We start from the raw sequence: 27,973 nt of genomic DNA on the forward strand, positions 1-27,973 counted from the left end.
GGAGTCTGAGGGAGGAGAATCACTGGAACCCGGGAGTCAGAGGTTGCAGTGAGCTGAGATCGCACCACTGCATTCCAGCCTGGGCAACAAAGCAAGACTTCATCTCAAAAAAAAAAAAACCTTATTCTGGGGTGGGAGTTTTGAGTGAGAGATGGTAGAAAATGAAAAATTGTTAGGGTGAAGTAAGCACACAAAGATACACCATGCAACTTGGAGTTCTAGTGAACCTGCCAAACAAAAATTCGAAAATATACAAGAAAAACTAAACCTGAAATAACCAAGTCAATACCTTCATCAAAAAGAAAAGAGAATGTTTTCTGTGTACTGATACAGAAATATCTCCTAAGTTTTGTTGCTTAGTGGGAAAAAAAGGGGAATCATTATACAGTATTTATAGTATTTTTTCTTTTTTGTAGGAGTGGGAATAATTGACATACAAGTGAATCCTTAGTCTATAAGTGTCAATAATAGAACAATTTTAAAGTATATGTTTAAGATCCTCAGGGAGGTAAAGGAAGGAATAATAGCCGTAAAAGAACTAAAATCACCAGTCTGGGCAACATAGCCAAACCTCTTCTCTACAAAAAAATTTTAAAAAAAAATTTGCTTAATGTGGTGGTGCACACCTGTGGTCACATGCTACTCAGGAGGTGGGAGGATCGCTTAAGCCCAGGAGGTTGAGGCTGCAGTGAGCCATGATTGTGCACTACAGCCAGGACAACAGGGCAAGATCCTGTCTTTAAAATAAATAAATAAATAACTATATTAAGTAAGATGTCGTTAGATGTGTACTAGACTGAACATAGTCAGTGAAACAGTGATTTGGAAAATAGTGTTAAGGAATTCACCCAGAATGTAGCAAGAGAGGAGTGGGAAAAAAAAATTGAGTATAGATTGAGAGATTCAAACATAAGTTCAATATTCAAAAGAAATTTTAGGAGAGATTAGAGTAGTAGAGAAACAGTATTCAATGAGATAATGATTAAAAGGTTTCCAGAATTGAAGGTTTCATATTGAACTCGGTTTTTATATTGAACTAGCACGCATGTGAACAACTGCTTACTAGGATAAGTTTTTTAAATCTTCTAGATGCTCAAAAGTGAAATTGCAGATCATAAAACATAAAAGCTTTTCAAAATGAAAAATGCCACAGTTCCTACACCAAAACATTAGTTAAATTAACAACATATTTACCAGAACAATGTCTTCCAGTAGGTAATAGGATCTTCTTTCCTCAGAATATGTAAGGAATATAACTGTTGACCTTGACTTCTATACTCATTTAAACTGTAAGCTGTCAGCAAGAATGAGGCCCAAAGTGAGGAAATACGCAAAATGGAGAGCTCCTCACTTACAGAAGCTTGATGCAAGAACCAAAGATTGTACTTCAGCAAGAATAGTAAACTAGGGAGAAGGAGGAATTACAAAAAAGAATACAGTGGCAAGCAAAGAATTGGCAAAATATGTTGATAAATCAGGTGAGTTGATTGCAAATATATATATATTTTTAAAGTAGAATCAAAACTCTGCCAAGAAAATTGGAAAAAAAGTAGAGTTCATTGAGTCAGGAATGCTACTATTCTTGCTTTGTTCACAAAAAGTCGGTAGCACGAAAAGAGACACTGACCAACTTCAGGGTATTTTACCAAAACTGAATAGCTATTTTGTGGCTCTGCAGCCAGACTACCTGAATGAAAGACTAGCTTATTTCTTACTAGCTGTGTGACGTTAAGGAGTTGTTTGAACTTCTTGCATCTGAATTTCCTTATGTATAAATGGGGATGACAGTAATACCCTCTCATTGCTGTGGGGAGGATTAAGTGAAATACATATAAAGCCATTAGAACACTGATTAGTACTACTCTATACTTGTTTGCTGCTGCTGCTGCTTTCGTTTTTTAACTTGAGTAACCACAAAAGGAATAGAAATAAAATAGATGTCTTCCAGACCAGCAGAACTAAAGGAATGAAAATAAGAGAATGAAGAAAGCTTAACTCTTGGTATACCATCAAGGTCAGTTGGAATAATTTTCATTTTTGATTTTCATTTTTGAACAGTGCTAACTATTTAGAAGGGTAGATATTTTATGACTTGTATTCTTAGAGATCTACCAAAGAACAAAGAGAAAATTTATTTTAAAAAGTTATTCTATCTTACAGTTACCATATGAGTCTATTAGACCCTTTTTTATAAACCTAACATCCATTATGGGATCTTAGTAATCTTGCTTTTCCTATATATTGAAATATTTTACTATTCTAGGAATTTTATCATTACTTATCAATTATTTATACTATGCTAAAAAAAAAAAAAAAAGCCAAAAACTGATAGATTCTCCTAGGAGTCTTCCTAGGAAGATGGAAGATGTGAAAGATGCGATAGTCATTTTTCAGTTTTCTCACTGTGATGCTCAAATATATCCTACTTCAAAAAGGTATAAAAAAATTTAGGAGACATACGAATTAGAATATAAATGCAAAGAGAAGTAGCCCTCTAGACCTGAGTTGTCCAATATGGTAGCCACTTGCCACATGTGACTGTGTATATTTAAATTAATTAAAATTAATAAAATTTAAAATTCCATTCCCCATCACACTTTTTGGGAGTTATGTAGGAGAAAAATACAACTTTCAATTACTCTCGCTTCATGGTGGCTGGCTACCATATTGGACTGCATAGATACAGAACATTTTCATTGTTGTAGAAAGTTACATGCTGTTCTATATGCTAATAATGATAAATCGAGCATATAAATGAAGTCTCAGACTATGATTCTTGAGATGATCATATCCTGTATGAATTTTCTCAGACTTAAGAATCGAATGTACAAGATGTTTTAAGGACAGAAAGAAAATACAGTATTTTTATCCAGTTAGTCATTCAACAGGAATATTTTACAATATGAACCTGAGGCATCCCTTTTTGCTTTTAAAAAAAAAAAAAAAAGTCCTGAGACAATATTTTTTAAGTTTTGTACGTGGCCAGGCACGGTGGCTCATGCCTATAATCCTAGCACTTTGGGAGGCCAAGGCGGGTGGATCGCTTGAGGTCAGGAGTTCGAGACCAGCCTGGCCAACATGGTGAAATCCCATCTCTACTAAAAATACAAAAATTTGCTGAATGTAGTGGTGCATGCCTGTAGTCCCAGCTACTGAGGTGGCTGAGGCACGGGAATTGCTTCAACTCAGGAGTTGGAGGTTGCAGTGAGCTGAGATTGCACCACTGCAATGCATCTTGGTCAACAGAGCAAGCAAGACTCTGTCTCAAAAAAAATTTTTTTTTTAATTTTGTAGGATATTTGTGTGTAAAACTTACTTAGTACAAAGAGGTGTTTGCTGTATTTAAGTTCCTATTAAAATTTATTTTAAAAGTTGTCTTGCACTGTCTCTGTAAGTTATTTGTAAAATAACCTAAAAAAAATTTTAAGGCATCCTTTGGACCCAGGTAGTAAATGGTATGTTGAGGGTTAAAGCATGAGAAGAAAAGGGGGAATAGGAAGTAAAGGAAAATCAGGATAAATGTAACATGACAAAATAGAAATATAATTACAGTGGATTAAATGTATATTTTAAAGTTATATATATTTTTTATTTTTTTATTTTTTTTTTTGAGACGGAGTCTCACACTCTCGTCCGGGCTGGAGAGCAGTGGTGCAATCTCGGCTCACTGCAGCCTCCGCCTCCCAGGTTCAAGCGATTCTCCTGCCTCAGCCTCCCAAGTAGCTGGGATTACAGGTACCTGCCACCATAGCCGGCTAAATTTTTGTCTTTTTAGTAGAGACGGAGTTTCACTATGTTGGCCAGGCTGGTCTCGAACGCTTGACCTCGTGATCCACCCACCTCGGCCTCCCAAAGGGCTGGGATTACAGGCCTGAGCCACCAGGCTCGACTGGCTTTAAAGTTATACATTTTAAAAACAAGCCAGCTGCTCCTTACAATAGTTATATTCAAAGCAGAGGGACACAGATTAAATGTAAAGGGATGAAAATGTGGTAAGTTGAACACATATATATCTTTGTTTTTACTTGAAACCATGTTACAGTAACATTTAAAAGGTGTAAACCCACTAGAACAGAGAAAAGGGTAAGAGAGACAAAATCAGTTTGGAAACTGAAAAGTGAGTGAATGGGTAGCAACTTAGTGTACCCAATAAAGTTGAAACAGCTGGCAGGTATGGAAGCTACAAGAAATAAGCCAAAGAACCCCAAAAGACTAAGGAATTAGAGACACAAGTGCCTTTGAGGGGCCATGTGTAGGGCAAGGATAAAACCCAGGAGCACTGGTTGTAAGACTTTAAAAAGAGCAATTAGACTTCTTAGTTTTCTTTCTGTGTCCTGTGCAACCAGGTATTTGCTTCTTTACCATTAAGGCGGAAAGCTGAGGCTTATTGTGGGAGAAAAATACCAGATACAGATAAGATAAGGGAAGGGCCTTCAAACCTAAAATGTTGATTAAATGGAAAGTCTGCATATGAAAAGTTGAGAATCCCAATACTTTAAACCTCTGCCTCCTTGAGTACTAGCTTCTAGATATACACCTTTGAAGAAGAGGCTAGAAGAGTACTTTCTGGGAAAACCTGTCTAAAAATAAATCCATAGACTTGCCAGTAGTGACACTGAAACTTACTGTGTTACTTTATTACTCTTTATTACTCTACAGTAGCAGTTCTCAAACTTTTTTAAACAAGACCCTTTTAACTGCTTGTGGAGCCCTGTGCCCCAGTAGATTTTTTTTAATGTGGGTTATAGCTATCAGTATTTACTGTATTAAAGAAATAAAAATGTTAAATATCCCTTTAAAAGCAACAGTAATCCATTGAATGTATTACATGGCGTAATTTTTGTGGAAAATAACTGTTTTCCAGAACCAAAATTTAGAGTGGAATAGTTTTACATATTTGTGAATCTAATGTCCAGCTTAACAGGAACTGACTAACTTTTAATATCTGCTTCTGCATTTGGGCTGTTGTGATATCCCATGTCATGTGTGTAGCCTCTGAAAAACTCTACTGTGTACTTGTAAGAAAGTGGACAAAAAATATAATGTCTTAATGTCTGTTAATAATGAAAATAAGGCCAGGCACAGTGGCTCAAGCCTGTAATCCCAGCACTTTGGGATGCTGAGTCAGGCGGATCACCTGAGGTCAGGAGTTGTAGACCAGCCTGGCCAACATGGTGAAATGCCATCTCTACTAAAAATACAAGAATTAGCCAGGCATGGTGGGGCACGCCTGTAGTCCCAGCTGCTGGGGAGGCTGAGGCAGAGAATCGCTTGAACCTGGGAGGCAGAGGTTGCAGTGAGCCGAGATTGCACCATTGCACTCCAGCCTGTGCAACAAGAACAAAACTGTCTCACACACACAAAAAAATAATAATAACAATGAAAATAGTTATGACTATCATACTTCCCGAAAGTCATCCCTTGATGACTACCAGGAATTCCCAGACTACACTTTGAGAACAGCAGCTCTACCCTAAATCCTACCAGTTAAAACCTCACACAGAATTTCTAAACAGCATTTTGTGCCTGAACTCTAACATATTTATGGACAGCTGGAGATGACCAGGCAATTGAGGTAAACTTATAACCGGAAAGATGGAAGCCAGAGCAGAAAGATGGAAGTAACTTGGAAGCAGCAGAAATGGTACAGGAAGAAGAAAACGTGAAAGAAACTAAGTTTCAGAGGGATAAAAGAAGCTACAATTATTTGTGAAGTCAGACCTTCCGGTTATAAATAAGGAGCATCAAAGAACGAAAATGAGCTCTTGTAAATTAAAAACATCAAAATATATATGACATGTGGAAGGTATAGAAATGTTGACAGATTATCCCATTATCCCCAGTAGTGGGAAAAGACTGTTTACAGAACTTTGAAAGCACATTGCTTGTGTCAAAAAGTGGAATGAATTTGTTTGTATCAGAATTAAAGAGTTCTGTGCATTGAAGGGACATCATGATAGAATGGGAAAAGATGTTTTCAAAATGTGAAATCTGACAAGGGATTTAATATCTACAGGATTCAAGGAACTCTTGGAAATCAAAAGGAAAAAGATAGTCACCCTAATATAAAAATACGCAAAGATTCTAAATAGGTGGTTTATGGATGAACCTCAAAGCTCATAAACCTATGAAGACATGCTCAAATCATTAGCTGTCAGAAAAAAATGTAAATTAAGATGAGATCTCATTTTATACCTGTTAGTTTGAGGGGGAAGAAAAACCAGAAAACTGAATGCATTTAGTTATCTTTCATGACAGATTACCCCCAAATTTAAAATCTTTCTCAAAGTCTCATTAGGTTGCAAACAGTTGACCAGGGCTATAGTCATTTGAAGGGTTGAATATGTACTTTCAGGATGTCTCATTCACATAGCTGTTGGCAAGAGGCCTCAGTTTCTTGCTATTTGTTTGCAGAAAGTCTCAGTTTTCTGTTGCCTGGGCCTGTCCACAGGGCTGCTTGAATGGATTCATAAGGCTTCTTCTAGTGATGGGGCACGTGGCTTTGTCCAGAGCAAGTAATCTAAGAGAGCAAGCAGGTAGCTACTGTGTCTTATCACCTGCTCTCCCAAATTGCATACTATCACCACTTCCCGTTCATTAGAAGCAAGTGACTACACTCAACCAGTACTTAAGGGGAGAGGAATACAGCTTCACCTCATCAAGGGAGAGGAGTATCAAAGCATTTGTGGACTTTCTAAAACTTACCCTGTGGAGAATGATGCCAATTGTTAGTAGTGAGTGTAGACTCTGCGACCATTCTGGAGCTCAACTAGTAGTAAGTATGTGCATATCCTATGATCCAGTAATTTCATTTGTAGACATCTCAGAGTATTTGTAAGAGTTTCATAAAGGGATAATGTACATGGGTATTCATTGCCATATTATTTGTAGTGGCAGGAAGTTGGAGACAGCCTGTGTGTTCCATGTATCAATCTGAATGTAGATAAGTAAAATTTGTGAGTGCTCGTTGTATTAACTTTTCTAGTGCTATCATATCAAACTGCCACACACTGGGAGCTCGAAACAACAAGTTTATTCTCTCATACTTCTGTCTAAAATCAAGGTAGCAGCAGCACCATGCTTGAGAATCTGGGTAAAATCTTTCCTTGCCTATTTGTAGATTATGGTGGTGTCTGTTAATCCTTGGTATTCCTTGGTTTGCAGCTGCATCACTTCAGTCTCTGCCTCTTTTGTCACATAGCATTCTCCCTCTGTGTGTGTCTTCACATTGGCACTTACCTGTTTTTATAAGGACACTAGTCCTATTGAATTAGGCCCCACCCTAAAGACCCCACCTTAACTTGCATTTTCAAAGACCGTATTTCCAAATATGGCCACGTTGACAGGTATCAGGGATTAGGACATAATATCATTTTAAGAGGCACAATTCAGCCCACACACAGAGACTATTTATGTAGCAATCAGAAGCAGCTCTTTAGATTTATGCGTAGTACAGAGAAGAAGACATAAGCAGAATGAGATGGTAAGTGGCAATAACACTAATTTAAAAATCCACTTGTATTAAGGTTCTCCAGAGAAGCAGAACTCAATAGGATATATACGTAGAGAGAGAGAGAGAGACTCAGGAGAGCTGATGATACAGATGAACACCAAAGGCAGTTGCCTGGAAAATTCCTTCTTGCTTGGAGAGGCCTATCTGTGTTTTATTCAGATCTTCCACTGACTGGATGAGGCCCACTCACATGGGAGGCAGTCAGCTTACTCAGAGTTAACTAATTTAAATTTTAATCTTGGCCAGGCACGGTGGCTCACTCCTGTAATCCCAGCACTTTGGGAGACCGAGGTGAGTGGATCACCTAAGGTCAGGAGTTTGAGACTAGCCTGGCCAGCATGGTGAAGCCCCCGTCTCTACTAAAAAACAACGAGCCAGGTCATACTTTCACCTAATATGTCATAACTATCCTGTTTATGACCAAAAGTGCACTAAACCTTGCCCCAAAAAAGGAAGCAAAACACTTGGGTTTGCTCTTCTTGAAATCCTATAACTTACATACTGTGTGATATAAATACCTTCTTCCAGTACCCATTCTGTACTCTCTTTGCCTTCAGCATGTACTTCGGCTGGCCATGGATCTTTACCTGGTGGGGTAACCCAAACCTTCGTTCCTGATGTGTCTGGGCCATTAGTAGTCCCACCTGAATTGGGTTGTTGTAGTTTTCCATTGCATTTGATTACAGGACATGGTAATACTGAGAGAGTTGCCCTAGGAAATCTCCTGTATTTCAGACATAACTTTTCCTTTCCTTCATTGTAGAGTAGCAGTTCAGTTACCCCTTGGTTGTCAAGATCAGTCACTCCAGCCAGCCCAGTAACACCCTTCTTTGCCTGTTGATTCAAAGGCATAAGGAGTCCAAAGTGGCCAGGTGGCAGTCTTAACTTCCAGTGAAATCATTATTGTGTCTCTTGATAAAACCTAGAACTAAAATTTCTAGGCCAGCAGAGCATAAGCTCACAGAGACAAGAAGCAGAAATTTCATTAGTGAGTTACTATGGGTAATAAGTGATGTCACTCCTGTTTCCACCATTTGTTTCCTGGACCTGTGAATTCTGGCTATGGAAGAAATAACACTATATATTGGACACTGATTCAGAACACACAGTCTCCTGTAGAACTTTGCCTCAACCCTACAAGGTGTTGCCACCTAGCTAACGTTGTAACTGAATCTTCAAAAGGTCACTTGTTCTGTGAAGCCAACTGCTTCAGGATGCTAGGGAACATGGTAAAACCAGTGAATTCCATGAACATGGGCCCATTGCTGCCTTTCATTTGCTGCGAAGTGTGTATGCCAGTGAGAACAAATGCTGCCTTTTTCATGATGGAAATGGTCCAGTATAATAAACCTGCCACTAGGTACCTGGCTAATCACCCCAGGAAGTGGTACTATATTGGGGGCTAAGTATTGGCCTCTGTTGCTACCAGATTGGATACTCAACAGCAGCCATAGCCAAATCAACCTTGGCAAGTAGAAATTCCTGTTGTTAAGCCCAGGTATAACCTCCATTCCTGCCACCATGGCCACTTTGTTTATGAGCCTACTGGGCAATGACAACAATGGTTGGGGAACTGGAATTTTAAAACAAAAATGTGAAATGTGGGCAGTTAGAGAGCTGTCAGTCTGGGAGGTCCACCTCTCAAGTATTAGGAGTTCCAGAAGTACAAAATTGAGAAGTAATTCAAACAAATATTTCAAGAAAATTTCTCAAAAATAAAGTACATGAATTTGCAGTTGGGAGGGCCCACCAGGCATTCATGACAATGAATGGTAAGAGGCCCACACTGTGGCATATTGTGAAATTTCAGGGTACCCAGGAATAATGAGAAGAACATGAAAGCTTCCAGAGATTTCACATAGTCTTGATTCCCAGCCTCTTTTTTTTTTGGAGGCAGAGTCTCGCTCTATCCCCCAGGCTGTAGTGCAGTGGTGAGATCTCGGCTCACTGCAACCTCCGCTTCCCGGGTTCAAGTGATTATCCTGCCTCAGCTTCCTGAATAGCTGATTCCCAGCTTCTTTGTACATTTCAGACCATCCAGTAACACTGGCTTGAATTCTAACAGGGCAGTAGTTGTCCAGGAATTTGCACTGGGTAAGGATTGTGTGGGCCATAAATTCTTCAGTTCTCTGCATCCTCTGATATTTCTTCACTCACTTTCTTTACCTGTGATCTTTAGACATTTAAATATATGACCCGTGCTAACTATTTGGTCCATATTCAGAGACTTACAAAAAGAATTGCTGTTTTTAATTTTGGGACATGAGAAACTAACATGGGATGAATTAATATGTTTTTTTTAAGCCGCAAATTTGGGCTGGCATTGTCATCTCTATTTCCCTGGAAATGTACTGTGTCTTTAGGAGAATATGTATGTATGTATGTATCCATATCTACATAGATAACAACATGCAGATAGTGTGTGTCAGTTCTTTATTGACTTACTCCAGGCATTTGATTTAGATTCCCCTGGAATCTGGAAGTTTATGTTTGTGAATTCAGTGAAGCTTAAGGTCCTGATCTTAAATGATCAAATGACCATTAGAATTAATAGTTTCTCAAATCTATATCACTAAAAACATTTATTTAACCTTTTTCATATGTGTCATTAGACTGGGACTTGGAGCAATCATTTATACTGCTTAGTGATTATCTTTGGCTCTCTTCCATCTGTCACTTCCTGACCCCTTTGTCATTGGGCCGTGTGAACAGTTCTAACCAAAGAGTTGTGAATGGAAGTTAGTGTGTCACTTCCAGGCCAATCATTTAATTGCCAGTATGAGAACTTCTAGAACTCTCTTTTCTTTCTGCTGCTGCAACTAGTAGTGTTTCAAAGAGTAGCTGCTCCATAAGCTGAGTTCCAGTGGAGGACGACTCTATGGAGCAGAGCTCTTCACCAACTCATGATAAACATGTAAAGTGAACAGCAAATAAATCTTCATTGTTTTAAGCTAGACAGGAAGTTTTGGAGATTTGTTACTGCAGCTTAAACTAGCCTATCTGACTGATACTACACTGTACCAATAAAGAGAAGAGAGAATAATGAAATTAATTAAAGCAGTTAATTAAAGGAAACCATATTAGACAAAATCTGGAACCTGGGAGCAATTAGATTTTTAGTTTTCAGGTAGCTTATTTATAAGTTTTGAGTATCGTCAGAGGGCCTTAATTCTTAGATATTGCAGCTCTATTTTTTGAGTACATATAAAAAATGCCAGAGAACACAAAACATTTTGCAGAGTCAGAACAGTGTTACATACTTAAAAGTATTCTGAAGATAATCAAGCCTCATGGAGAATCCTGGCTGTTATCAAAGTATGTTTGGAGGGTGGCTATTTTTTCTCAAAGTGACATGGAGCTGAAAGGTCGTAAGAAAACTTGCTAGCGTAGGCCGGGTACGGTGGCTCACGCCCGTAATCCCAGTACTTTTGGAGGCTGAGGTGGACGAATCATGAGGTCAGGAGATAGAGACCATCCTGGCCAACATGGTGAAGCCCTGTCTCTACTAAAAATACAAAAATTAGCCGGGCATGGTGGCAGGCGCCTGTAATCCCAGCTACTCAGGACGCTGAGGCAGGAGAACCGCTTGAACCCAGGAGGCGGAGTTTGCAGTGAGCTTAGATCACACCAGTTGTACTCCAGCCTGGTGACAGAGTGAGATTCTGTCCCCCAAAAAAAAAAAAAGAAAGAAAAGAAAACTTGCTAGTGTAGATATGTGTAACAGAACACATAATTTTGAGATACCGTTTTTTAGTGCTGAAAGAACCTTTAGATACCATGTAATACAACACCCTCATTTTGTAGATGTTATATGTTATAAAAGATGAGATAGAGCATAGTTGAATTACCTGCTTTCTACATTGTTTTTGGGTTTTGAACCATTTTTATTTCCTTTTCCCACCTTTTTTTTTTTTTTTTAAACAGAAGGGATCTGACTGTTGTCCATGCTGGAGTGCAGTGGCACACTGCAGCCTCAAACTCCTGGGCTCAGGTGTTCCTCCTGCTTCAGCTTCTCAAGTAGCTACTACTGTTGTGTGCCACCATACCCAGCCAATTTTTTTTTTTGTAGAGATGGGGATCTTGCTATGTTGCGCAGATTGGTCTTGAACTCCCGGCTGCAAGTGATTCTTCCTGCCTCAGCCTCCCAAGGTCCTAGGATTATAGGCATGAGCCACTGTACTTGGCCCCAGCTAATATTTTTTTAAAGTATCTTTGCTGATTATTTGGTTTCCCTTTGCTTCCTTCTTTCCCCGTTTATCATATTTAATCCTCACGAGTAAAAGGGAGGTTCTCGGAAGTAAATATTTTTCTGCCATTTTACCCATATGGAAACTGAGGCTCAATGAGGCTGAGTGTCTGCCCACAATCATGTAACTAAGTATTGGGGCTGGTATTTGAACACATTCTGTTGACTCTAATAATATCCCATGTTGTTTCCACCAATGTCTTAAATTTGTTTTAAGATTTTTACACAAATGTAGAGAGTGTTTTTACTTTGTATGACTATTAATTAAAATTAGATCTGCCAGAGTGACAGCAAACCCAAAACAACAGTTGTTTAACAAGATAGAAGTTTATTCCTCTCTGGGCCGGGCGCGGTGGCTCAAGCCTGTAATCCCAGCACTTTGGGAGGCCGAGACGGGTGGATCACGAGGTCAGGAGATCGAGACCATCCTGGCTAACACGGTGAAACCCCGTCTCTACTAAAAAAAAAAAAAAAAAAAACTAGCCGGGCGTGGTGGCAGGCGCCTGTAGTCCCAGCTACTCGGAGGCTGAGGCAGGAGAATGGCGTAAACGCGGAAGGCGGAGCTTGCAGTGAGCTGGGATCTGGCCCCTGCACTCCAGCCTGGGCGATAAAGCGAGACTCTGTCTCAAAAAAAAAAAAGTTTATTCCTCTCTGTTGTGATGAAAGTCTACAGGTAAGCATCTAGAGTTGGTATGAAGGCTCCACTATGACATTAGGGACCTAGGCCCCTGTTTTATTTATTAGTCTACAATCCTTAAACACAGGTTTTGTGGTTCAAACTATGTGTTCAGTCTCCAACATTCTTTCTACCAGGAAGCAGAAAGGGTGAAGGTGGGTCTTCTTCCTTTCTTTTAAAACATATCTCAGAAGTCATGGAGGACACATGTAGCCCATTGGCCGTGTATGGCCAACTCAGTAATAAGAGAAGCTGAGAAATGTGGGCTTTATTCAAGATGGTCATCTGTGCAGGTTAAAATCTTGGTTTTATCACAGAAGGGGTAAATAGATTTGGGGTGATAAGAGTTTCTGTCACAAAGATACAATCAAGTTTTGCTGCAGTTTGTTTATTGATAGGTATTTATTGAGCACTTATTACCTACCAGACACTGTGGTTCATATATACGTACAGTTACAACTCGGTTAATTCCTGTGGAAACAGGAAACAACAGTTCAGGAAATTTTTAGTTTAAGAAAATATTGCTCTATAAATAGGTTTAAACTAACGAGTGCCCAGGTGTTTTGTTTGTACATGTAGAATGAAAGTCTGGTTGGGTGTTACACTAATATTTTACTTAAAGTATTGTTGGCGAATAAATGAGGAAAGAGTGTTCTTGTCTCACATAACAAATAGACTGTTATAATACATGTGGATTCATTTAAGGATCTTAAAAGTAAAACTAAATTTCAAGGCTTTGCTTCTTTTCAATTCCATCACTTGATGTGGGTGAAAATACCTACTTCATAGGTGTGTCATTGCCCTAGTGAATAAGTTAGTGATTTACCTGACCTCTGTGGACTTGTGTTCATCTTGACAGAAGACTCTATTGTTTGTTTATAACATAAATAATTTATTAAATCTAGGCTCCTATTTACCGTTATTTAATCTAGATTCTTGTTTGTTTTTGTCTTTTTTTTTTTTTTTGAGATGGAGTTTCACTCTTGTCATCTAGGCTGGAGTGCAGTGGTGAGATCTTGGCTCACTGCAGCCTCTGCCTCCTGGGTTCAAGCAGTTCTCCTGCCTCAGCCTCCCGAATAGCTGAGATTACAGGCATAAACCACCACACCTGGCTAATTTTGTATTTTTAGTAGAGATAGGGTTTTGCCATGTTGGCCAGGCTGGTCTTGAACTCCTGACCTCAGGTGATCTGCCTGCCCTGGCCTCCCAAAGTGCTGGGATTACAGGCGTGAGCCACCGTGCCCAGCCAATTCCCGTCTTTAATTATGAGTTGTTCAAAGGTAGTTTCTACCCCTTTCATTATCTTTATATGATTTCTCATGAAATACCATGAGTACTTAATAAATGCTTTTTTGTATTTAATGAATAGCAACATTTAATTAGGAGGAATTCTGTTTAACTACCATAGTTTTGTTAGTCTTACAACTGTGAAGATCAGTGAAGTCACATGCCTTGGTAAACATGACCAAATTACCAGCTTTTTAATTGAAATTAATTAAAAATTCCAGCACATATACCATATTGTAAGTTGACTACCATTTTGTTCGAAATAACAAAACCATAAATTGAGCTTTAGATTTATTGATTTATCTTTATGGGCCTTTTTTTTTTTTTTTGAGACAGAGTCTCACTCTGTCTCCCAGGCTAGAGTGCAGAGGCACTATCTCAGCTCACTGCAACCTCCACCTCCAGGGTTCAAGCAATTCTCCTGCCTCAGCCTCCCAGGTAGCTGGGATTATAGGCGTGTGCCACCATACCCGGCTTATTTTTATATTTTTAGTAGAGACGTGGTTCCACCTTGTTGGCCAGGCTGGTCTCAAACTCTTGACTTCAAGTGATCTGCCCACCTCAGGCTCCCAAAGTGCAGGGATTATAGGCGTGAGCCACCGCGCCCGGCCTTTGTGTTCTAGAGGAAGATGCTGTATTTCTTCAGATTTAACCAATTCCTTGAAAAATTGTTACACCATAACCCCAAAATATTAGGTCTAGTGAGAACTAGCGGAAACTTTTGAAATAAAGTTACCACTTTTATTTAGGTAATTCATAAATTAGGAGCTGTCTGTAGACCATTTTTTTGAAAAAGAGTTTATTAAACTAATGCCCTTATGATTTGATTATAGGTTTCACTTAAGTTTTCTTTAGCTGGGTTGTTTCAGAGTCATGTAAATGAGTTGTTTAAGAGTACTTGTAGAAATTAAAGTATATTTTTATTTAATTCTGTTTCTCTATAGGCCTGAAAGCAGAATATCTTTTATAAAATCAACTAGTGATTATTCCTAACAAGAAAGTGTAAATAGAATTCTAATTTAATAATTAGCTCATTAGCTCTCCTATAGCATCTTTAACTTGAGACTACTGTATGTTGAGCTAACCTAACAACAATGTTTTGTTTTTATTTTCTATATTGAAATAGATTTGAAGGCAAGGGGGAAACTTTTGTTTCGTTGTGTGTGTATTTTAGACAGAGTTTTATGCTTGTCACCCAGGCTGGAGTGTGATGGCACGATCTTGGCTCACTGCAACCTCTGCTTAACGGGTTCAAGCGATTCTCCTCCCTTAGCCTCCCAAGTAGCTGGGATTACAGGCATGTGCCACCACTCCCGGCTAATTTCTGTATTTTTAGTAGAGATGGGGTTTCACCATGTTGGCCAACCTGGTCTCAAACTCCTGACCTCAGGTGATCCGTCCACCTCAGCCTCCCAGCATGCTGGGATTACAGGTGTGAGCCACCACACCCAGGTGCAAACATTTTTGAAGCTGCTGTAAGTCTTTGGGCCAATTGTTCTTAGATTTGTTATAGTTATTATATAGCATTGATATACTTGTACTGTGATAATCACTGCTAAAAGATGATCCAGAGAAAGAATTATACATTGTGCATATTTTGAGATTTGCACTTACATTTTTATGATTTAACATTTGCCCTGTGAGTCAAGCATGGTGGCACAGTAGTCCTAGCTACTCTGAGAGGCAGGAGGGTCGTTTGAGCCCAGGAGTTCAAGACCAGTCTGGGCAACATAGCAAGACGTTATCTCTAAAAAAAAAAAATTAAAAAAAAAAAAAAAGGAGTTTGCCCCACAGATTAGATTTTGATTCATATTTTCATTTTCTTTTCCAGTTCTTCATATCACCCCATTTAATTTCAGGCTATTACTGCTCTAGTCCAATGACTTTCAGCTCTGGTTATGTATCTTGAACAGTGGAGCTTTTTTAAATTTCAGGATGCTTTTGTATGTAACTTAAATCTGATTTAAATTGGCTTATCCTATAAGAACTGGCCAGGCACGATGGCTCACACCTGTAGTCCCAGCATTTTGGGAGGCCGAAACAGGCGGATCACTTGAGGTCAGGAGTTTGAGACCAGCCATGCCAACATGCTGAAACCCCATCTCTACTAAAAATTAAAAATAAAAAAAATTAGCCAGGCATGGTAACGTGCACCCGTAATCCCAGCCATTCAGGGGACTGTGGCAGGAGAATCGCCTGAACCTAGGAGGCGGAGGTCGCAGTGAGCTAAGATTGTGCTACTGCACTCCAGCCTGGGCAGCAGAGCAAGATTCTATCTTAAGAAAAAAAAAGAAAACTTAACCTTTACATGACAAGAAGTTTTGTCTTTGATTTTCTGCTGTTGTCTTAGGTGTGCCCTATTCATTGTGTCAACAAGGGCCTTAGGTTAGTTCTCCTTAAGGACCTAGGATGGCTGCCTTCTATAAATAATGCATCCTTCATCCTTGCTTGTATCTATCAGGAGAAAAGAGAGAACATCTCTTTCCCAGAAGCCAAGACCAAGCAAGTTACTTCTTGTGTCTCACTGGGCCACATTGGCTTGGACCTGCCAATCCTAGGGTATAGAGTCACCATAAATGAGCTGGGTGCAGTGGTTCACTTTTGTAATCCCAGCACTTTAGGAGGCCGAGGCAGGCAGATCACCTGAGGTTGGGAGTTCGAGACCAGCCTGACCAACATGGAGAAACCCCGTCTCTACTAAAAATACAAACTTAGCTGGGTGTGGTGACTCTAGGAAAAATACAAACCCAGCTACTCCAGAGGCTGAGGCAGGGGAATTGCTTGAACCCGGGAGGCGGAGGTTGCGGTGAGCCGAGATTGCGCCATTATACTCCATCCTGGGCAACAAGAGCGAAACTTCGTCTCAAAAAAAATAGGGGAAAACAACTAATTTTTTTTTCCTATTTTCCAGCGGAACACGGTTATTCCGTGTGACTATTTGGTTTGACTTTCTTTATCTCTGTCTCCTGCAGAGAAAAGGTTTTGATTAGCTTTGGTTAAGAATCCAGGGTAGGCCGGGCACAGTGGCTCACACTTGTAATCCTAGCACTTTGGGAGGCCTAGGCAGGCGAATTTTCCGAGTTCAGGAGTTTGAGACCAGCCTAGGCAACACAGTGAAACCCTGTCTGTACTAAAATACAAAAAGTTAGCTGGGCGTGGCGGCATGCACCTGTAGTCCCAGCTACTCGGGAGGCTGAGGCTGGAGAATTGCTTGAACCTGGGAGGCGGAGGTTTCAGTGAGCCGAGATCGCGCCACTGCACTCCACCCTGGGCAACAGAGGGAGACTCTGTCTCCAAAAAAAAAATCCAGGGTAAAATAATTCTTAAGGCTAAGGATTGAAAACTTACATTCGTAATTGTTGTTTAAATTTATTAGCCAGCCATGTGAAATATAGCCAATTTCTCATGCCCTGGCTGTTGGAGATTCTTTGGTTGTGTGCTCTCTGGCATATGAGTTAACTAGTCAGGGCACAGTGATAAAAATGAGTAGTTTAACTATTTGGAATAAAGTGCCCAGCAATTCCATTTAACACTAAAAAACAGAAGCAATAAAGACTTCTGAGCAGCATAGCATAGTTCTAAAACCCGTGTTCTTTCTTGGAAAAAATCTCTTAAGCTCTCATTTAGTGCCTGTTTACTCTTACTTTAAAAACAGGCATGTCTAGTAAGCTTATTTTATCGGTTTATCAGAGAAGAGAGGATTTTATAGTTAGGCCATGGACAGCTAGAAACAGCAACATGACAGCAAGAAGGGGAAAAAGTCTATAAACTTTTTATGAGAATATCAAACTAAGCATTTAGGATAACTTGTTCTAGAAAATAGCTTTGTACTGATAAATGGAGCCTCAGGATCTCAGATCTTACCCTAGCACAAAACAATAGCCTATTTCATGATCCTAATGATTATCTTATAAGTATTAATGTTATTTTAAGAATATTCTTGTCTTAAAAGATAACATAATTGACTTTGAAAATATTTTTAATCAAAATGATTAAAATGAAAATTCTGTTTTAGTGCTTGAAGGGTGTAAACCCCCAGCTACCTTGAAAGCCTAACTGAAAACACTTTGAGGGCTACAAATAAGAAAGACAAGAGTAAAGCTTTAGTTATTTGTATTCAAGGGATTGGAAGAGAATCTTTCTTGAGGTCTCATCCATTTATGAAAATGTACTCTTTTTGTATATGTATGTAAATTATCTAGAGCCTGTTACTTTTAAATCTTGCCAACTTTTCCCCCACCTCCCTTCACAGCACCAACTGGTGAAATTAGTTTAATCTTTTTTTTAAAAATCCTCCAAGACATCTGAAATTCAATTCAGTCTTAACCCCAATATCATGATAAAAGTGAACCATTGACTTTGGCACAAGTTCTCCAAATCCTTAATTTTTTTCATTTTTTATTTTTGTATTTTAATATTTTGAACTCTGGATGATCTTCAGATTAGTTGGGTACATTTTATTGTAGCGTTTCTGCTTGCACATCGCATCCTAGAATCAAGAAAGAAAATACATTTCTCTGAAGAGTGGCTTTAAATTACCTATATTGCTCATCAGTTCTGTTAGTGCCATTAAGAGTTTAAGTAGATGTTGATATGAATTCCTTTAATTTTATAGCTATAATCCTCCCTCCCTCCCTCCCTCCCTCCCTCCCTCCTTCCTTCCTTCCTTCCTTCCTTCCTTCCTTCCTTCTTCCTTCCTTCCTTCCTCCTTCCCTCCCTCCCTCCCTCCCTGTCTCCCTCCCCCCGCCCCCATCTCCCCCTCCCCCAGTCGCCCAGGCTGGAGTGCAGTGGAGCAATCTCTGCTCACTGCAACCTCCGCCTCCCAGTTTCAAGCCATTCTCCTGCCTCAGCCTCCTGAGTAGATGGGATTACAAGCACGTGCTACCACTCCCAGCTAATGTTTGTATTTTTAGTACAGACGGGGTTTCAACATGTTCGTCAGGCTGGTCTCAAACTCCTGACCTTGTGATCCACCCATCTTGGCCTCCCAAAGTGCTGGGATTACAGGCATGAGCCACCACGACCTACCCTTTTTCTAGATAAGTCAGTTCAGGTTTTTGCATTTACATTGTGTTTTTCTTTTTTTTTTTTTTTTTTTTGAGACAGAGTCTTACTCTGTTGTCCAGGCTGGAGAGCAATGGCACAATCTCACCTCACTGCAACCTCCACCTCCCAGGTTCAAGGGATTCTCCAGCCTCAGCCTCTTGAATAGCTGGGATTACAGGCATGTGCTACCATGCCTGGCTAATTTTTGTATTTTTAGTAGAGACAGAGTTACACCGTGATGGCCAGGTTGGTCTTGAGCTCCTGACCTCAGGTGATGGTGATCTGCCCACCTCGGCCTCGCAAAGTACTGGGATTACAGGCGTGAGCCACCACGCCTGGCCTGTGTTATGTTTTTCATTAAGTATTCATGCTTTAGAACATTGTTATTGACATCAGTGTGTAGGTTTACTACATGAAAACTTGGATAATTGGGCCAGGCATGGTGGCTCACGTCTATAATCCCAGCACTTGGGGAGGCCGAGGTGGGTGGACCACCTGAGGTCAAGAGCTGGAGACCAGCCTGGCCAACATGGCGAAACCCTGTCAATACTAAAAATACAAAAATTAGCCAGGCATGGTGGCAGATGCCTGTAATCCCAGCTACTTAAGAGTGGGAGGCAGGGATAATTGCTTGAACTTGGGAAGCGGAGGTTGCAGTGAACTGAGATTGCACCACTGCACTCCAGCCTGAGTGACAGAGTGAGACTCCACCTCAAAAAAATAAAAAGAAAACTTGAATAATTTGTATTTTTTTTTCTAATTTATACTCTTCAGTTGTGTTAGTTTCCCTTTGGTTTCAGTTTATCATTTATAGTGACCCAAGGCAGTGAATTTTTAAAAAAGATATTTTGGCGCCATCTGCTGTTCTTTAATGTGATATTTCATCTACTTTGGTAAAGATTTGAAATATGTGTGTGTGTGTAATATATATATATTTGCCCATGTAAAGCACAAAATAATGGCAATTTTTAAAAGTCTGCTTCATCTTCCTTATGATTCTTGTATTTCCAGCTGCAAAGGCTATCTTGTAATTTTGGTGGTAAGAAACAGGCTTGCCTAAAAAATATTTCTATAGTCCTGCATCTGCCAGTTTTGTATATTCATTCAGTGACTTTGAGTTCCTGAAGACTTCCTTCTCTAATTTACTGTGGCTTCTCTTGACAAAGCTCCTGAGTTAGCTTTGCTCATTTGTTAATGTCTCTTCTCTCTGAACACGTAGTTGTTCATCTTTTGTGGTCTGGTATTACCCCTAACCCACATCCCTATCCATGCTATGAAATCTACCCCCCATAATTATTTTTATTGATTTTTCTAAGCTTCTATGTAGATCAGTTGTACTGCAGATACAGGATTTTATTTTATATTCGTAGTCTTTACTTGTCTCACATGGTCTGGTTGTACATATAGTATTAGCTATATATATGTCTGTCTGAGACCATGAAATTACTGGCCGGGTATGGTGGCTCACGACTATAATCCCAACACTTTGGGAGGCTGAGGCAGGAGGATCACTTGAAGCCAAGAGTTTGAGACCAGCCTGGGCAGCAAAACAAAACCCTGTCTCTGCTGATTAAAAAAAAAAAAAAAAAAAACCTTTTTGCTCATTAATGGCTGTGTGTATCTTTTCTCTCAAACAAATGGCATGTTCTTTGTTTATGGGGCAAGTTATATACTGACTTTGTAATCTCCAGTAAATCCACATGTACTGTTAGGTATGTAGACTTGGAAATCTGGTGCCCTAATTGAAAGAATTGTATGCAAAGTAAAGATCCCGAGTGGTGAACTTTGAATAAAGTAGATGAGTTTCTGTGCATAAATAGTGTAATGTCTGTATTGGCTGCTCAGAGTTTATTCCACTATCTCATTTAAACATTGTCTATTGATTTCTGCTGTGATGGTCTACATACAACGTTCTGACCATCCAACTCATCCCAGTATAGCTTTAAATCATATACTTACAGTTTAATTTTGTTTCTTCACCTTGGATAATATCTGTAGACTCCCTCCTTTGTATTATGACGTTCATGGTTCTTGCTTTTTACACTGTGCTGTTTCAGTTCTACATTTTCATTATCACAGTTGATAACATAATTAGCCTATCATTAGTTAAGTTTTCTTCATTGATTTATATGTAGGTGGATTGTTGAAGTTGAAAAGTAAATGTTCACCTTATGAATATGGACGTTTTACCTCTGTAGTGCTGAATATGTGCTAAAATTATATTTCATTCTCCACTAACTGATACTACTGTCCATAGGCCACTCAGAAGATATTTCTAGCTGTTTTGATGGATTCTTTTTTACATACCACTTACAGCCTTTTATGTCCTCAAGTTTTTCCAAGTTCCCTACTATCTAATCTATTACCGTTTTTTTTCAAAGAAATTTCATTCCCAGAGCCCTCTTCTGATGTATACTGGTTTCTTTGGACCTATTTTGTACCCTTTATCATGGGATTCCTTCTCTTTGTTGCTTTCCTGAGATAGTCCGTTTATTGCTGCATACCGTGTCTTTCGCTTTTGGTGTTTGCTCCTTAGTTTTGCTGAAATATATCTTCAAGTAATTTCTTAAGAAAGATTGTGGAGAAGATTAACTTTATAAGTCTCTGTGTGTCTGGAAATTCAATCTATCTTTATGCTTGTTGGGTGGTTCGATGAGATTTGGCTTGTTTTGAGATCCACATATCACTGTGTCCTTTGTTGTACTTGCATTTTGTAAGTTGAAATCTTCACTGAGGTTTTTGTTTGTTTTTCATCTTTAGAGATGGGATTCCACCTGGTTGCCTAGGTTTGGACTGCATAGTGCAATCATAGCACGCTGCAGCCTGGAACTCTTAGGCTTAAGTGATCCTCCTACCTCAGCCTCCTGAGTAGCTGGAACTACAGGTGTGCACCCCCATGCCTGGCTTTTGCTCAGGTTTTGAGGGAACTTGATATCTCTGTCTTCTGTTGTAGGCTCATCTATAGTTTACCAGGCAATACAGCTTTTTCTACTTTCCTTCACCAGGGAACATTCCTTTTTTTTTTTTTTTTTTAACTGTTTGAGGTGGAGTTTCGCTCTTGTTGCCCAGGCTGGAGTGCAATGGCGCAATCTTGGCTCACCGCAACCTCCGCCTCCCAGGTTCAAGCAGTTCTCCTGCCTCAGCCTCTCAAGTGGCTGGGATTATAGGCATGCACCACCATGCCCAGCTGATTTTGTGTTTTTAGTAGAGACGGGGTTTCACCATGTTGGTCAGGCTAGTCTCGAACTCCTGACTTCGGATGATCAGCCTACCTTGGCCTCCCAAGGTGCTGGGATTACAGGCGTGAGCCACTGCACCTGGCCACATTCCTTTATTTTTAAGTGTTCCAGAAATCTGTTGAAATTTCTTATGTACACTGATGGTGTCCATCCTGTTTTCTTTGTTGTAGGGGTTTATATCTTTATTTTCTTACTAATTACATTAGATAGTCTTGGAGATAAAATGAGTCTACCTAGCCTGGGAACATGGTGAGACGCCATCTCTACAGAAAACACACGTGTGTCTTTGGTCCCAGCTACTTAAGGAGGCTGAGGTGTGGGAGTATCACTTGAGCTCCAGAAGTCGAGGCTGCAGTGAGCTTTGATCATGCCACTGCAGTGTATCCTGGGCGACAGAGTGAGACCCTGTCTCAAAAACAAAAATAAAATAAAATAAAATAAAATGAGTCTACCTAGTCAGTCATTTTTCCCCATATTTTTATTTTTAAACATTAGAAGTTGAAATGTACTAAGAAAGTAACTTGAACACCAAATCCCTAAAAATGACATAGTGCTCTCGCAATTCCAGAAAGTGATTCCCGATTTCATGTTCTGTTTTATAGCTATAAGGAGTATATATACATACAACTTTGCTGTGGATAATGGCAAAAACATTAGCAGGGGTGAGTGACTGAGCTGTAATGTTTTTAGGTTTTTATTTTGTTTTGTTCCTGTTCTTACTACCACCACCCTAATCCAGGCCTTTTTCTAATTTATTGCTGATATTGAAGGAGTCTTTTTTATTGTGCCTTAGTTTCTTATATGCCCATTGCCGCCAAAGCCATCTCTTAATAAAAGATTTGATGAATGTTACAACAGTAATTGAAATTTTTCCCCTGAAAAAAAAAAAAGTAAAGACCAGTTCTTTTACCTTGGTATTCAAAGACTTTTCTTTGACTCCCATGGTTCTCAAAGCGTGATCCTGGTCCACCATCATCAGTATCCGTGGGAATGTGTTAGCATTGCAAATTCTCATTCCTCCCTAATTTTCTGAATCAGAAATTACAGAGGTGGAGCCCAGTAATCTGTGTTTTAACCAAACTTCTACATAATTCTAATTAATTTATGCCTTGAGAACTGCTGATCTAGTTTGTCCCTCTCATTTTGCAGGCAAAGAATTGAATTCTAGAGCGGTTAATTGACTTGTCCAAAGTTACACAGCTAGGTACAGTTTTCTATTATTTATTTATTTATTTTATTTTATTCACTTTACCCCCAGTATTCATAGTTTTCTTTCTAATACTCCGTATTTGACTTGACTTTTTACAAGTTGTAATTACAAATAAGTCTAAAATGGGAAAGTTGTGGACGACTTTATGGAGAACGTGAGATTTGACTGAACAGTAAACATTAAGTAGAGAAAAAAGAAAGGGATGTTCTAAGCAGTAGGACCACAGTGAATAAAGGTATAGATAGGTAGGTTAAAAAAAAGAAAAAAGAAAAAGTCCTGGGGACAGAATTGGCAAATTGGACTAATAACAACTAGGTTTTCCTTTATAGGAATAAATTAATTATTACAGTGCCTGGTGTGTTAATAAATGTTAACTGCTTTTGTTGTTACCATTATTAGGGAAGCCAAACAGAACCGAGGTTAAGACTGTGGGTTTCTGAATCAAATCTCAGCCCTGCTACTTACTGTTTGACTTCCAGAAAGTTAATCTCTCCTAAACTTCAGTATCCACATTTGTAAAATGGGAATAATAGTATCAATCTCATAGGGTGGTTATAACAAATGAGAAAATGTATGCTGATGCTCTGACTGCTTTATAATAAGTACTTTAATTAATGTCAACTATTTTATGTCTTGGCTTGATAAATCATTTGATTCTGAGTGACTTAAATAATGTCAAAAATCATATTTATTCTTAAAGGGTAAATTGGTCATGATTGAAAAGAGTTCACAACTATGGCCAAGGCAGAAAACCTTAATAACAGGGGACTAGTTAAGTAAACTTTAATAACAAGGGACTGATTAAATTATGGGACATTGATATCCTACAGCCATTGAAAACTGTGTTTCAGAAAAAATTCTATGATGTGCATCATGAACTTATTTCATATTCATGATATAGTAACAATGAAAAAGAAAGATACCAAGCAGTACATAGTGTCTCAAATTGTATAATTCGTTTAAAACATTGCTCAAAGAGTGTTATTTGAGCATGTTCTTTGGTGGCTCACTCCCGTAATCCCAACACTTTGGGAGGCCGAGGCAGGCGGATCACAAGGTCAGGAGATTGAGACCATCCTGGCTAACACAGTGAAACCCCATCTCTACTAAAAATAGAAAAAATTAGCCGGGTGTGGTGGCACGCGCCTGTAGTCCCAGCTATCGGGAGGCTGAGGCAGGAGAATCACTTGAACACGGGAGGTGGAGGTTGTAGTGAGCCAAGATCGCGCCACTGCCCTCTGGCCTGGGCGACAGAGTGAGACTCCGTCTTAAAAAAAAAAAAGAATATTCTTAAACTGAGACATTGAGTAACTGTTTTCTCTTTTGTGTATTTTTCTTTATTCACATTTTCTAAGTGAACATACTTTTATAATTTGGAAAGAATTCATGTGATACATACTTTGAAACTGGCAGAATTGTTGGAATAGTTTTATAGCATCTCCAAATGACTACTGATACTTTAAAAGGAGCAGGATTAATTTTGATCTGTGGTCAGCACTTGGCATTTGTGGATTTAACATTATCTTCTAAGCTTCTAGAACCGTTCTAAATACCTGTCATGAGTAATATTTTGTAATAGGAATTATTATTTCTACCTCATAGAGTTTTTAGAAGATTAAATTGGATAATTGTTTTTAAGCCTCCAGGTGGAATTTGAAATATATTTTGAGTGGATCTTGCTAACTTTCAGTATCCCATCTCAGTTATGATAATAGCTAACATTGAGAGGTCATCTCTGCCAGGTACTGTTAAGTATTATCAATCTTAGTTAATCTTCACAATAATTTTATAAGATAGGCACCATGATTATCTCCATTTTATAGATGAACTGAAAATCAGTGAAGGAGCCTAAGTTAAAGAGGTTGAGGCACTTACGCAAGATAACAGGGTGGCTGCTAAGCCAGGAATGTAACCAAGAGCCAGTCTTTTTTGAGCCTGTATCCTTAGTCATTGTGGTATACTGTCTCCACATACTACTATTTACAATACTAAAACATCTGAGGAGCTACCTATTAATAAAATAAAGGGTCTTATTTAATATTGTCATATTTTTATATATTTGAATAAATATATAAATACTTTTCCATATGACATGGAAAAGTATTATTTTTTTAAATTCCTGGGCCGGGCACGGTGGCTCATGCCTGTAATCCCAGCACTTTGGGAGGCCAAGGCAGGTGGATCATGAGGTCAGAAGTTCGAGACCAGCCTGGCCAATGTGGAGAAGCCTTGTCTCTACTAAAAATACAAATATTGGCTGGGCTTGGTGGTTTGCACCTGTAATCCCACTACTGGAGGACTGAGGCAGGAGGATGGCTTGAACTCAGGAGGTGGAGGTTGCGGTCAGCCAAGATTGTGCCACTGCACTCTAGCTGGGGTGACAGAGCAAGACTCCGTCTCAAAGAAAAAATTCTTCAAAGTAAACATTTCCAAAAGTTTTATGCCCTGTTCCATGGTATTGTTTTATAGGCTAATACACTCCTAGTAAATATGTCCAGTATTATTTAGCAAAATTGACTGGATAACAGAGATAAAGAGTATGGGGCTCTGGAGCTTAACCATCTGATTTCAAATTCTGCCTCTGCTGTTTAATACTATGTGACCTAGCGTGAGTTGCCTAACCTCTCTTTGCCTAGTCTCCTCATCTGTAACATAGGAATAATAATGTGTCCCCTATGAAGTTGATGCAAGGATTCAATGAGTTGATACACGTATGAAACACTTGAAACAGTAGTGCCTGTACATGTAAGTTTTCAGTAAGTATTAGGTACACTGTTAGCAGTAATAGTACTATTTATTTGAATTACTATCATTATCATCCATCATCATTTGTATTGATATAATAAACTTTTAAAAGACACCCAAATTACTTTGTAGTGAAAAGTAAAAATAAAAACAGTATATCTAGAGTCCATTGACTTAAAAATTATTTTGCTACCATTTATTGACTTTCTAACCTTAAGCATTTCACTTAATCTTAAGGGCCTGAACTGCCTGTCAGTAGAACAAATTAATACTTTTCTTGTCGGGTGATTTCTTGATTTGTAAAAAACATTCCTAGAAATCATGTTGCAGTACCACAAATTACAGTCAAACTATGGGAAAGAACTGATGATGCTGAGCCTCCTCCTCATCCTTTTCTCTCTCTGGTGAGGTCCATTTTTCTTCTTTTAATAAAATGGTTGCTGGCTGGATGCAGGGTCTCACGCCTGTAATCCCAGCACTTTGGGAGGCCGAGGCAGGTGGATCACCTGAGGTCAGGAGTTCGAGACCAGCCTGGCCAACATGGCAAAACCCCGTCTCTTCTAAAAATACAAAAATTAGCAGGGTGTGGTGGCGGGCGCCTGTAATCCCAGCTATTCAGGAGGCTGAGGCAGGAGAATCGCTTGAACCTGGGAAGCAGAGGTCGCAGTGAGCCAAGATAGCGCCATTGCACTCCAACCTGGGCGATAGAGCGAGACTCAGTCTCAAAAACAAAAACAAACAGACAAACAAACAAAATGGTTGCTTGATACAGAGAATATTAGCATGGCCCCTGCCCAAGATTGACACACAAATTTGTAAAGCATTCTATATTTAAAAAGTTGTTTGTCATGTGAATTCACAAAGGAAAGGTTAAGCATTTAATGCTTATAAGAATATAGCCATATTTTCATTTTGCTCTTCCTACGTCACGCTCTTGCTCTCACCCTCCTTGCCCATTAAACTAAAGACATTTCTAGAAATTTCTAAATTTTATGTGAAAATACATTAGAGACAGGCTAAATTGTTTTCTTTTAAGCTGTGTGCATATGATGATTTGTGTGTCCTATTTTATACTTTTATGACACCTGCGTGTGTCCTTGGTATGGCACTTACTATATTGCTTTGTTTACATATCTCACTCCCCTACTAGAACAGTTGCCTTCGTGATGGACCTTTATATTCACAATGACTAGCAAACAGATGAAAATTAATAGGCCAGGCATAGTGGCTCACACCTATAATCCCAGCACTTTAGGAGGCCGAGGCGGGTGGATCATGAGGTCAGGAATTCAAGACCAGCCTGGCCAGCATAGTGAAACCCCATCTCTACTAAAAATACAAAAATTAGCCAGGCATAGTGCCATGCGCCTGTAGTCTCAGCTACTTGGGAGGCTGAGGCAGGAGAAACGCTTGAACCTGGGACGGGAGGTTGTGGTGAGCCAAGATCATACCACTGCACTCCAGCCTGGGCAACTCTGTCTCAAAAAAAAAAAGGAAAAGAAAAGAAAAAATTAATAACATTTAGTTGATAACATCTGTGAATCCAAGGTTAGGCTAAAGCTAGGTTTGACTTAATTGTTAATTTGGGGCTATGGCCATTCTGGTCTTGAATTAATGATATATTTGATACTGTAGCCATATCAGCTTCTACTTGGGTATAACACTACTTTTGAATTACTTTGTCCAATTGAACTTGGATTGAGCTTAAGTATTTTAAATCTTTGGAGGTTACTAACTTAAAAAAATGTTTTCTTGCTTGTTAAAATAGAAAAGAATTATTGTATGTATTTTATGAATTTTAAACTCTTAGGAAATATTGAACGTGAAAAACTAGGGGAACAAATATGTGAATGGAAGGAAACATTTTTAAATGTTCCATTCTGGGGAGAGACTATTTTATACTCCTTTTCCCAAAAGCAATGAGAGAAAATGTCTTGGGAGAACAGAATGTGATATGTAACAGGAAGGAATTAAAATAAAGTTAAGCTATTCTCAAGAGACTTTAATCCTT

General features: G+C 39.1%; 1 protein-coding gene and 1 pseudogene across 3 annotated transcripts in view; both read left to right on the plus strand.

The window, feature by feature from the left end:
- FBXO11 (F-box protein 11) overlaps window positions 1-27,973 on the plus strand; it is a 100,373-nt gene that overhangs the window by 28,606 nt on the left and 43,794 nt on the right. The window lies entirely within an intron of this gene.
- LOC117063120 lies at window positions 26,726-26,797 on the plus strand (annotated as a pseudogene).

The sequence above is a fragment of the Trachypithecus francoisi genome, unplaced genomic scaffold (genome assembly GCF_009764315.1).
Source record: "Trachypithecus francoisi isolate TF-2019V2 unplaced genomic scaffold, Tfra_2.0 Lachesis_group17, whole genome shotgun sequence".
Taxonomy (NCBI): Eukaryota; Metazoa; Chordata; class Mammalia; order Primates; family Cercopithecidae; genus Trachypithecus; species Trachypithecus francoisi.